Source organism: Zalophus californianus, chromosome 14, assembly GCF_009762305.2.
Source record: "Zalophus californianus isolate mZalCal1 chromosome 14, mZalCal1.pri.v2, whole genome shotgun sequence".
In the NCBI taxonomy this organism is placed as follows: Eukaryota; Metazoa; Chordata; class Mammalia; order Carnivora; family Otariidae; genus Zalophus; species Zalophus californianus.
In genome coordinates, this window is record NC_045608.1 from 50622230 (window position 1) to 50634864 (window position 12635).

Genomic DNA, 12635 nt, shown 5'->3' on the forward strand with positions numbered 1-12635 from the left:
TGCAAGAAATGTTAAAAGTTCATCAGAGAGAAGGAAACTTATATATACCGGAAATTCTGGTCTACATAAAGGAAGAACATCGGAAACTGGATAAGTGAAGCATCAGAAGGACTTTCTCAACAACTCTTCAAACTTGGAGTGCAACATGGAATAGGAAGCTTTATCAACCCAACTAGACAGTCCATTTAACAGCATCCCTTCTTCCCAGTGGTTATTTGGTACATAGAAATCGTCATAAGTGGATCTGTGGAAACATGGGGACACATGGCAACCCTAGGAAGAGAGTTTCTGCAGGAGCCTTGTCAGCTGTGTCCGTAGGATCTCAGAGAAATCAGGGTGACCAGTATGGGTTATACTAAGAGCCACCTTACCCTCTTGACAATTCCTCTGGAAGTCCTGCTGGAGAGTCAGTCACTGATTAATTAGCTGGGCACCAAAAGAAAAGTTGGGTGGTGAGTAAGGGTTATGTTTTATGAAACATGGCTATTTTTAAACACTAGCTTCATCTTCAGAGTGGCAAGCTCTTTTCACTGATATTGGGGCAGATGCTAATGAGGGAATGGAGATGGATATGGTTGAGAATAGGCTTAGCATTTAATTTCTCATATAAATTTAAAAAGTATTGACTATATGTGAAGAATTATACACTGCATCTCATGCATATGTAACTGATATTAAAAAATAATATTGCTCTCAAAGAAGGAAATCTTTTTATTGAATTTTTAAGGATTTTTTTTCCTCTAAATATGCTTAGTAGTTATTTCAATGCACAAATAGTAGCAAAATTTATTATTTTAGCTTTCTAGGAAGTACTGAATAAAATATGCTTTGGATTTTGTAAATAAAAGAATTGGTGAATTTCTTTAAAAATTAAAAGGTAATAAAGGGCATATTATTAATACCTTTATGAGAGTAAATTTGAAAACTTACATAAAATGAAACAATCTCATGACACACACAGGTAACAAATCTCTCTGTAGAAGAAATAGATAACATAAAAAACCATATATCTATTAGAGAAATTGAGTATATAATTGAAAACTTTCCCAAAAAGTAAATTCCAGGTCCAGATGCCACTATTAGTGAATTCTACAAAATACTTAAGGTGAAAACCGATCCTCAATTATTATTGTTTGAGCCAAAAACAAAAAAAATACAAAATAACATTTAAAATAAAATGAAAACAAAACTAAAAAGACAAAGTTAAAATTCCTTTGCAGCTTGGAGTTCACCATATAAGGCAAGAAAACGCCTATCTGGTCTCAGCAAGAGAGTTTACTGGGCTGCATCAGGTCAATCTACTTGGACAGCTTAGTAGAAGCTCCAGAAATCAGGAGTGTCATTTTTAAAATTGTAAAATCATGGCTTTTTTCATGTAAATATAAAATGAACATATTCAAAAATTTTATTTAACTTATGAAGTAATGACAGAAGGCCTCTTCGGACACTATCAGAAGGTGACCTGTAGGTCAATATGACAAGAGTGAGATGAAGGGTAGAAGACAGCAAAGCACAAAAGACAATGGCAAAAATGCAGTGGATTGGAAAGGGCACGCTGAGCTAGTCTGGGGAAACACTGGAGACCATAGCAGAAGTGCATAAAGTGAAAGTGCCTGAACACTCTAGCTACCCAGTTAGAGTTAGCCCTATAGAATAAACCCTATAGCAAGGAAGAGGGAAAAGAATTTAGGACATCTTGAGAAGATGGAGTTCAAGGGTACAGAGAGGGACATGATATCCTCTCAGACTTGTGCAGAGTCCCTGTCATATAGAGTAAGCAGAGGGAGGACAGGGGGATAAAATTTAAGATAAACACCTTGAGGGAGCCTTGCTCACAGTCACCACAGAATATAGTCATGGATTCCAGATATCTGGAAAAACTGCCAACCCGTGTAACAGAAAACTTGCACTGTGCTCTCTTCATTAATGAGTATTTATGTTTCTTCTCTTCTTTTCCTTTGAGAAAAAAATTTTCTTACTAGGTGTTCTTTTTCTTCTCTGTATCTTTTTTTTTTTTTTTTTGGTTTAGACTTATGTAATTCAGCCTCATTATAAAGAATTCAAATTAGAATATGAAGAAAAACAACCCTCAAAATACCACTGGTTATTATTAAGTTAATGTTCAGACATTGGTCTCTTTATATGTGCAGTTAAGAGTAGACACATGAAAAGACATCATCTGACAGGCAAGAAAAATGTTCCTAAATGGGAGTGCACTATGAAGGCTCATTTAAGATGATTATTCAACTTATTTTAACTTGATAATTGAAAATGAAGAAATTAAAGAAATTGCAAACACTTCGATAAATATTTTCTACAGATACCTCTAAATTTAGAGAAAAAACATGAGAAAGGCTAAAAGGTTGAAATCATTGTGTTTTATTTCCTGAAACACATACTTCTGTTATAGACAGGCATTGAAAGACATTTACTACTTATACACATTCTCCCACCTCCCCTTCTAAAACTCTCAATTTTTAAAAAAATTGTAATATACATTAATTGTCCAATTTTATAACATTTGTATTCTGTTCTGTAAACATAATCACTGAATTTTTTTCCTATTACATTGAGCTTTTGATTGGCTCCATTTTGTGTTAAAGTTGTTTAATTAATGAATTAATATTTAAGTAATATTTTAAAAAGATGACCTTATATGTGGTGAATTCCCTGAAGTGAGAATGTCTGATGTTTGCTTAAACAGAATCAGGACTCGGTGGTAAGTAAATGTGAGGTCACCATTTCTTTTCTTAATCTGTTGCAGATTTAAGCCTTTCTTCTACCAGTCCTGTTTATTTTCTTCTTGGAAACATGAAGAATCTTTTCTTTATTTAATTATTTCTTTAAACAAAGTTATACATGTAAATAATTTTAAAAGTCAAATAACCATACTATGCATACAGTAGAAACCTGACTTCCTATTGCCCTCTTTTGATTGTCGAGGCCATACATTGAACCCTGAGAGCTGTTTCTTCTGCCAGTTGCCTCCATACTATAAATCCCATTTTAAAAAATTGTGATTTGAGTATAATTGACACACAGCATTAACATTAGTTTCAGGTGTACAACATAGTGATCCAATGTCTCTATACGTTACGCCATGCTCAGCACAAGTGTAGCTCCCATCTGTCACCATACAATGCTATTACCATATCATTGACTATATTCCTTATGCTGTGCCTTTAGAAATTGCATTTTTATATTACCATTTCTTGGCCTTTCTGTTTTAGATATTATTTAATAACTTTCTATTATGGAAGATCTATATTTGCTTCTCTTTGAGGTAAATACTTTCTCTCCCCTGATGTTCCTAATGTAGTTTATATATCACTCTTTTTTTGAATTAATTTTTAATGTTCATGAATTTATGACAATGCAAATATTATTCACAGCTAAGAGAAGTATTGTACTGTGATTACAAGGACTTTTCTTAGGCAATGTTTTATTTGTCCTGGAATTAATGACAGCCTTGATTTTTTATTTTCTCTGTTCCCTGTATAATTTATTAATCACCAACTCTTTGACCTTAATAATGACCTAGAAAATACATTGAAATACCTCAGTTGTTCTATGGTGAATGTTAACTCCTTGGCAGTATCCCTCCTGGAAGTCACAACCCTCCAACTCCTGTCTGGACTGATTGTCCTCTAGGACAACAGTTTTGCAACTGTTGTCTTAGGATTTGCTTTCGCCATGTTCCTGTTAGTTTCCTTTGTGTATCTCTTGTATTGGATTCTGTGCTTTTTATATCTTCCTTAGTTTAATTATTTTAACTGTCGTCAATTAATTACTCTAACTGTAGTGAATTAATTATTTTAACTGTAGTAAATCTTCCAGTTACTTTTTATTGGTAATGGATCTAAGAGAGATTATTTTGAGGTCTTTATATATTAGAAAATGTCATTATTTGTCTTACACCATTGACTAGCAGACTGGAGGGAAATTCTTTTTTTTTTAATTTTTAAAATTATTTTTATTATTTTTTAACAATTTTTAAAATTTTATTTATTTATTTGAGACCGAGAGATACAGAGAAAGAGAGAGAGAGAGTATGAGCAGGGGGAGAGGCAGAGGGAGAAGGAGAAGCAGACTCCCTACTGAGCAAGGAGCCCAATGTGGGGCTCGATTCCAGGATGCTGGGATCATGACCTGAGCCGAATGCAGATGCTTAACCATCTGAGCCACCCACGTGCCCCTGTATGGAAAATTCTAATTTGAGATCATTTTACCTTACAGTTTGAAAGGCATTATGCCATTGCTATAGGTAACAGTGATTTGGACACAGAGCCTATGGGAATTCTGTATCTTGATCTTTTATTGGTTACCTGTTTCTCCTCTTCTCTTTGTTTGTTTGTTTGTTTGTTTGTTTGTTTCTTTCTTTCTTTCTTTCTTTCTTTCTTTCTTCTTTCTTTCTTTCTTTCTTTTTGGAATACAAATTGAAGTTTATTGAACAAAATTAAGGCCTTCATATTTCATAGTTCATTAGTGCAAAACAAATTCTAGATATTGTCTTAAATCATTCACAAAAATTTAACCTTCACTCTCCCTCACCCCCAACTAGTAAAATGGCCTGACCAAATGTTACCAAAACAAACAGTGTAAATAACACCAAGTCCCATAAAGACCATTATCTCATATGCAATTTCTTGGCATAGGTGATCTTCATGGCATGGGATGGTGTGATTTTAAATCCCTGTAAAGCATCCCAGCAACTCCAGCCTGTCCATCATTTTCAAATTCCATGAAAGCAATGTCATGCCTCCAGGTACCAAACATACTTCCTTGAAACCAGGAAACTGATTAAACAGCATGGATCATATCATCTCATTAGTCTCTTCTGGGAAACTATTAAGGAATAAAATATAGTGTGGAAGGTAATCAGAGACCTGAGGATTTGGTGTTGAATTTCCTTGGGCATTGGCTGCATTTGGTGTAACCTAACCAGGCTTTTTGTGTGAAGCTGTTGCAGAGAGTTCTACAGTTTTTGCACTTTTCTTTTTCTTCTACTGGGTCAGCAAAAGTGCCACAGACTTTAGATATTATATCAGAATCTGTTTTTGCATTCTGGACTTCCATTCATTTACCATAAAATAGAAATCCTTCTAACTGTCTGAAGGCATTTGTGGATGAGCCCAGTTCCTTAAAAATAACAAAGTCTTGCCCCCTCATCTTCATGGACTTTAACACTACAATATCTACCACGTGGCCAAATTGAAAGAACAGGGCATATAGGGAGCTCTTCAATTCTTCTTTTTTAATTTTGTCATTCATATTGTTGATATCAATTACATGATTTTGTTTGATATCCATGTTCTGGATTAAAATCTTCAAATAGCCTGAGGCCCATGCTGGTCCCACGAGAACCGAAATCCCCCCTTCACTTTCTTAAGGCCATTAAGATCTTTATGTGATTCCAGAGATTCTAAAACCAAGTTATACCATCACTTAATTGTCAGTCTCTTTTCATTCATTTTGTTGCCTTCTTGGTGGAGACTTTTCATTCTGAGATTCCACATTCTTCAGCTTGGTGAGATTTCATGAATTAGTTCTGTGTCAATTTTCTCCTGTCCATTTTCTCTTTCCGTAACTCATGTTTTCTGAACTTCTGAACCCCAGGCTGATCCTTATTTATTTATTTTTTTTCTTAAAATTTTTTTCATCTTTTGTGTTTTTGCACTTTCTGGCAGATTTCCTCAATTTTGTCCTCTGCTCCTTAGAGTTCCAACAAACCAATCCTAATTCATGTTTTCCTTATTTCTTCCCTTGGCTCAGATCATTCCTCTTGGCTGACATTCCACCTTCCCACCCCTCCCCTTCTCAGTTCAACCCATAGCAGTGCCATATTGATCTTTCTAAAATTTAAGTCAAGCTACGTCATTCAAAAAATGTGAAGACTTCTGGCTTTATCTCATATTAGCCTTGGGAGTATTCTTTGAGTGCAGAACAGAGGACTAGTTAATATTTTCCAAACATCCATAAGCCAAGTTCTACTTTTTCTGTTTATCTGCTTCTCTTCTACCTCAATTCTTGATCCCTTCTTTAAGACTTATCTCAAATATCATTTTGGCATGAAAAAAATATGAAATAATGATCTCTATCTCATCTGAACCTCCATATGCATTTAGTAAATGTGTACCTTGTGATACTTACCATATTCTGTCCCACAATTTAGTTATCAAAACACTTGTCTTATTCTTCTCTTTACTTTCCTCAGTAACGCTAGTTCTTTGTCTTTGTTTTCTCCATAATGCTTAGTAAAATGCTCAGTGATCAACACGTATTTACTGAATAGAATTGAAACTCAACCTATAAGGATAGTACAATAAATATCTATTTTGTTCTGAAGCATGAGAAAAAAATATGACTTCCAAATGAAGATATCTTATAGATCAACTATGCAACTCTATCATCTATAATTAAGAAATTTATGATCCAAAAAATTGACCCTCTAATTACAGGACACATACCAACTAACAGCAGACTACAGGAACCGAAGCCTGCTTTCTCCCAGGATGATGTTCAGTCGGGTAAGTAAAACTGCTTTGACACAGCTGCAAATGCAGAAATGGGAAGTTAGCTGTGCTGTAGCATGCCCTCCCCTCCTTTTATTAATCACATATGATATAAATTGTTCTCAGTAAATCATGTTTAAAATGCTATCAGCACACTGGTTGGTAAAGGGTGGTAAAATAAAACCAAAGCACAGAATCATTTTCATCCAATTTCCTTCCAAATTAATAAAAATAGATAAGAAAGGCACTTCCAACTTAATCAAAAGAAAGAAGCACAACCTCTTGTCATAAGCTTAAAAGGTGAGGGCCACAATAAACACAAATGTTTGGTGAGGCCCCAGGGGATCGTAAATCTACTCCAAGTCTCCATCAGAAATGGCAAATCTATAAAATCTAAGCAATTTTTACAATATTCCAGTATTTGAAGAACAACATATGGTATGATATTCTCTGGTATAGGATTGGTGCACAATGTATCTGCCAAGGAAGCTATGTTGTAATGAGAACAATTCAGATTATTAACACAAGATTTATATCATCTTAATTTTGTTTCATATATTTTCAAGAGCTTATTTTGTGAAACCATCCATCATCTCTTATGCATGTGAAGCTTAGTCAGGTCAAGGGAAACAAGTTTGAATTTGTTTCCATTTCACCTACACCTTACAAGTCTCTGATGGTTAGAAATACAAAGACAAATGAATCTTTTAACAAAACAAAATATGCAGATTAAAATGATTAGTTTTTAATATTTATATTTTTCAAGAATATCTGCAAAGCAGTGGAGTATAATGGTTAAAAAAACAGCATTTGGAATCATATACTTGGCTTCAAATCACAGTTGGCCATTAATTATTAGCAAAGGAAGTTCAGGCCAGTTTAACAGCTTCTGTAGAATTCTGTTTCAGAAGAGCAATGGCTTTCTTATAGTAATGTAAAAATGAGGTGAGATAATGTGGCAAAGTGGTTAAAACAGAAAGTAGAATTCAGTAGGTGCTCAATAAATAATGATTGATTTTTATTTTCCCTACTTAGAATTTCATTATAGTGAATAAGGATGTATACAGAAAAAAATAACTTCTTTTTCAACAGTGGACACATAAATAAAATTGTCTTGACTAATTTGGCATTACCTTATAATGTTAATTATTACCTTATAATAAATATTACCTTATAATAAACATTAACTTATAATGTTGCAAATTTTTGTCCTATTAGTGTACTTTTTGTTGTGAGTTGCAGGGAGTTTGAGGTAGGAAATCCATTAGGAGCTGTTATTGAAGTCTTCCTGAGAGATAACGAGCTTCTCTGTTTAAGGAAGTGTATTTATGTTGTTAATTGTAAATGTTTTCAATTGGTTAATTTTAGATTTTGAAACATAATACACTTTCAGTGAGATAAACAGGAGCTGTGTTGAAGATGGATACCATTAAAAACTTCAAGAACTCCCATCTGAAATTGTTTATAAACTGTAATGTCAGCTTAACAGCAAACTGCATTTTTTAACTTGGGGATAATTTTGTATCTCAGTTATGTTTTGAACATTACATTATAATGAAGTTCTCACTGTATTACATTAAAGTCAAAGAATGGAAACTTTGAGAGCTTAGAAGTTTCACATTTTAAGCAGATGACAATATAGTTAATTTTAGAGGTTTATCATTTGCTAATACCACTGAGTTCAATGCAGATTTAACATCCGTTTATGTTAAGCATGTTTCTAAAGCTTCTTTTAAAATATATTTTTGTCCTTAGACATTTTCATATCTCAGATAATGAATGTTTCTAGCTCCTCTAAATTATCTTGCTACACTATGAAAATTTCTATTCCAAATAAATTGAAATATATATGAAATAAAGGAGAGAACTGGACAGAAAACCCCAAATGACTGTGCATCAGTGTGGACTTTTTTTTAAAAATTAAGACTTTATTTTTTTTTTTTCAGCAAAATTGAGGAGAAGATGCAGAGGTCTCCCATATACACTCTGCCCTCACACATGCATAGCCTGTCTCATTAGAAATATCTGGCACCAGAGTGGTACCTCTGTCACCACTGCTGAACCTTCACTGACACATCGTTATCACCCAAAGTCTAGAGTTTACATTATAGTTCACGCTTGCTGTTGTATATTGTATGGAGTTCGACAAATGGATGAAAACATGCATCCATTTTTATAGTATTTTTACTGCCCTAAAAATACTCTCTGCTTTCTCTACTCCTCTCCCCTATCCCTCAACCCCTGGCAGCCACTGATCTTTTTACTGTTTCCATAGTTTCACCTTTACCAGAATGTCCTGTGTTGTGCTTATACCATATGTAGCCTTTTCAGGTTGTCTTCTTTCACTTAGTAACATGCAGTTAAGATTCTTCCATGTCTTTTCATGGTTTGATAGCGCATTTCGTTTTAGCACTGTATGGGATGGCTATTTTTCAAAGTCAGATTTACCTTGTTAGCTTGAGTGACGTTAAAACTTTTTATAATTTCAGGGGCAGAGCAAGACGGCATAGGAGTAGGAGACCTCGATTTCGTCTGGTCTCAGGAATTCAGCTGGATAGGGATCAAACCATTCTGAACACCTACGAACCAACAGGAGACCGAAGAAAAGAATAGCAACAACTCTCTGAACAGAAAAGTGACCACTTTCTGGAAGGTAGGACGTGAGGAGAAGTGAATCTGAGGCAATATTTGGGAAGATAGATGGCGGGGGCAGGGGCCTCTGTTGGCTGCTTCTGGCAAGTGATAGAGCAGCGGAGCACAAAATGGGAACTTTTAAGAAGTCGGCCCCACTGAGGGACGTCGCTCCAGGGACTAAGCAGGGGGTGGAACCCTCACTGGTACAGTGTGGTCTCAGGACCCTCAGGGTCACAGAAAGACCGGAGGTGCCTGAGTGCGGCAGAGCTCCCAGGTATCAGAGCAGGGAAGCCAGCTGCAGAGACGGAGCCAAGGAGCGGGCTCTCAGCTCGGGGTTGCCATAAACTGTGATCTGTGGCGCAGTCGGGTCACTGCTCCTCCAGCAGGGACCCAACAAGCGGCAGATCCGGGGAGACTCCCCTTCCTCCCCCGGGAGGAGCGGTGTGAGAGCACACTGCAGGGATCTGCTGGGTTTGGAGACTCCACACCGAGTTGGGTGCCAGAGATAGAAACGCAGGGTCACAGGCCGGGTGAACACGGAGTGTGGCCAGAAACTGGGGAGACGGGAGTGACTGACTGATTTTCTCTGGGGGCTCACTGAGGAGTGGGGCCCCAAGTTCTCGGCAGAGATTGGGAGGCCACCATTCTCACTCTCATCTTCCAAAGCTGTTTGGAAAGCTTGCAGGGAACAAAAGCTCCCGAGAGCAAACCCAAGCAGATTACTTAGCCCAGACAGGCAAGGGTGAGGCAATTCTGCCTGTGGCAAAGACATTTGGGAACCACGGCAACAGGCCCCTCCCCCAGAAGATCAGCACGAACAGCCAGCCAAGACCAAGTCTACCGATCACTGAGAATGGCAGAACTTCAGAGCTAGGGGAATAGTGCACATAGAATCCATGGCTTTTTTACCATGATTCTTTAGCCTTTCAAAGGTAATTTTTTTAACTGTCTTTTTTTTCTTTGAATTCTTCTTTTTCCCTTTTTCAACCAACATCTTATCAATCCCTTTTTAAAAAAATTTTTTATTTTTCATTTTTAGAGTCATATTCTATCCCATCATAGTAGTTACCCTTATTTTTGGCATATATGTATAAATTGTTCTCTCTTTAAAATTTTGAAATACAGTTTCTTCTAACAGATAAAAATATACCCTAAAACTCTAGTTTATGGCTTTGTTCTAGTCTCTTGCCTGATCACATTCTCTCCTTTTTTTTCTTTTTTTTAAAATCCTCTTCTTTCTTTTTTCAAGCAACTTCTTATCTTACCAATTCCTTTCATAATTTTTTAAATAATTTTCATCTTTACAGTCATATTCCATCCCTTTGTCGTATCAACCCTTATTTTTGTACATATATAAGTTTTCTTTCTTTAAAATATTGGGAGGCACTTTTTTCTAACAGACCAAAATACACCCAAAATCTAGTGTGTGGCACTGATCTATGCAGCAGTCTGATCATATTTGATCATATTCTGTTTTTTTTTTTTGTTTTGTTCTGCTTTAGTTTGTGTTTATCTTTTTCTTTTTTTTTTCTTTCCCTTTCTTTTTGCCTGACTTCAGGTCTTTTCTGATTTGTTTAGAGTATATTTTCTGGGGATGTTGTTACCCTGTTAGCATTTTGTTCTCTCATTCATCTATTCTCCTCTGGACAAAATGACAAGATGGAAAAAATCACCTCAACAAAAAGAACAAGATGTAGTACCAACTGCCAGGGACCTACTCAATATGGACATTAGTACGATGTTGGACCTAGAGTTCAGAATCATGATTTTAAAGATACTAGCTGGGTTTGAAAAAAGCATGGAAGTTATTAGACAAACCCTTTCTGGAGAAATAAAAGACCTAAAATCTAACCAAGTCGAAATCAAAAAGGCTATTAATGAGGTGCAATCAAAAATGGGGGCACTAACTGCTAGGATAAATGAGGCAGAAGAGAGAATCAGTGATATAGAAAACCAAATGATGGCAAATAAAGAAGCTGAGAAAAAGAGAGAGAAACAACTACTGGATCACAAGGGCAGAATTCAAGATATAAGCAATACCATAAGACAAAACAACATTAGAATAGTTGGGATCCCAGAAGAAGAAGAAAGAGAGAGAGGGGCAGAAGGTATATTGGAGCAAACTATAGCCGAGAACTTCCCTAAGGTGGGGAAGGAAACAGGCATCAAAATCCAGGAGGCACAGAGAACCCCTCCCAACATCAATAAAAATAGGTCAACACCCTGACATTTAATAAAAAAATGTACAAGTCTCAGAGACAAAGAGAAAATCCTGAAAGCAGCTCAGGAGAAGAGATATGTAACCTACAATAGTAGAAACATTAGATTGGCAACAGACCTATCCACAGAGACCCGGCAGGCCAGAAAGGACTGGCATGATATCTTCAGAGCACTAAACGAGAAAAATATGCAGCCAAGAATATTATATCCAGATAGGCTGTCATTGAAAATAGAAGGAGAGATAAAAAGCTTCCAGGATAAACAAAAACTAATGGAATTTGCAAACACAAAACCAGCCCTCTAAGAAATATTGAAAGGGGTCCTCTAAGCAAAGAGAAACCCTAAAAGCAGCATAGACCAGAAAGGAATACAGACAAAATACAGTAACAGTCACCTTACAGGCAATACAATGGCATTAAATTCACATCTTTCAATACTTACCCTGAATGTAAATGGGCTCAATGCCCCAATCAAAAGACACAGGCTATCAGATTGGATTAAAAAACAAGACCCATTGATATGCTGTCCACAACAGACTCATTTTAGACCCAAAGACACCCCCACATTGAAAGTGAGGGGGTGGAACACCATTTACCATGCTAATGGACACCAAAAGAAAGCTGGGGTGGCAATCCTTATATCAGACAAATTAGATTTTAAACTGAAGACTGTAATAAGAGATGAGGAAGGACACTATATCCTACTTAAAGGGTCTATCCAACAAGAAGATCTAACAATTGTAAATATCTATGCCCCGAACATGGGAGCAGCCAATTATATAAGGCAATTAATAACAAAAGCAAAGAAACACATCGACAACAATACAATAATACTGGGGGACTTTCACACCCCCCTCATTGAAATGGACAGATCATCTAAGCAAAAGATCAACAAGGAAATAAAGACTTTAAATGACACACTGGACCATATAGACTTCACAGATATTCAGAACATTCTATCCCAAAGCAACAGAATACACATTCTTCTCTAGTGCCCATGGAACATTCTCCAGAATACATCACATCCTAGGTCACAAATCAGGTCTCAACTGCTACCAAAAGATTGGGATTATTCCCTGCATATTGTCAGACCACAATGCTTTGAAACTAGAACTCAATCACAAGAGGAAAGTCAGAAAGAACTCAAATACATGGAGGCTAAAGAGCATCCTACTAAAGAATGAATGGGTCAACCAGGAAATTAAAGAAGAATTAAAAAAAATTCATGGAAACCAATGAAAATGAAAACACAACATTCAAAATCTTTGGG

General features: G+C 36.1%; 1 pseudogene; it reads right to left on the reverse strand.

The window, feature by feature from the left end:
- Positions 1-4627: 4627 nt before the first annotated feature.
- On the reverse strand, positions 4628-5310 carry LOC113912364 (annotated as a pseudogene).
- Between the last annotated feature and the right edge of the window lie 7325 nt (positions 5311-12635).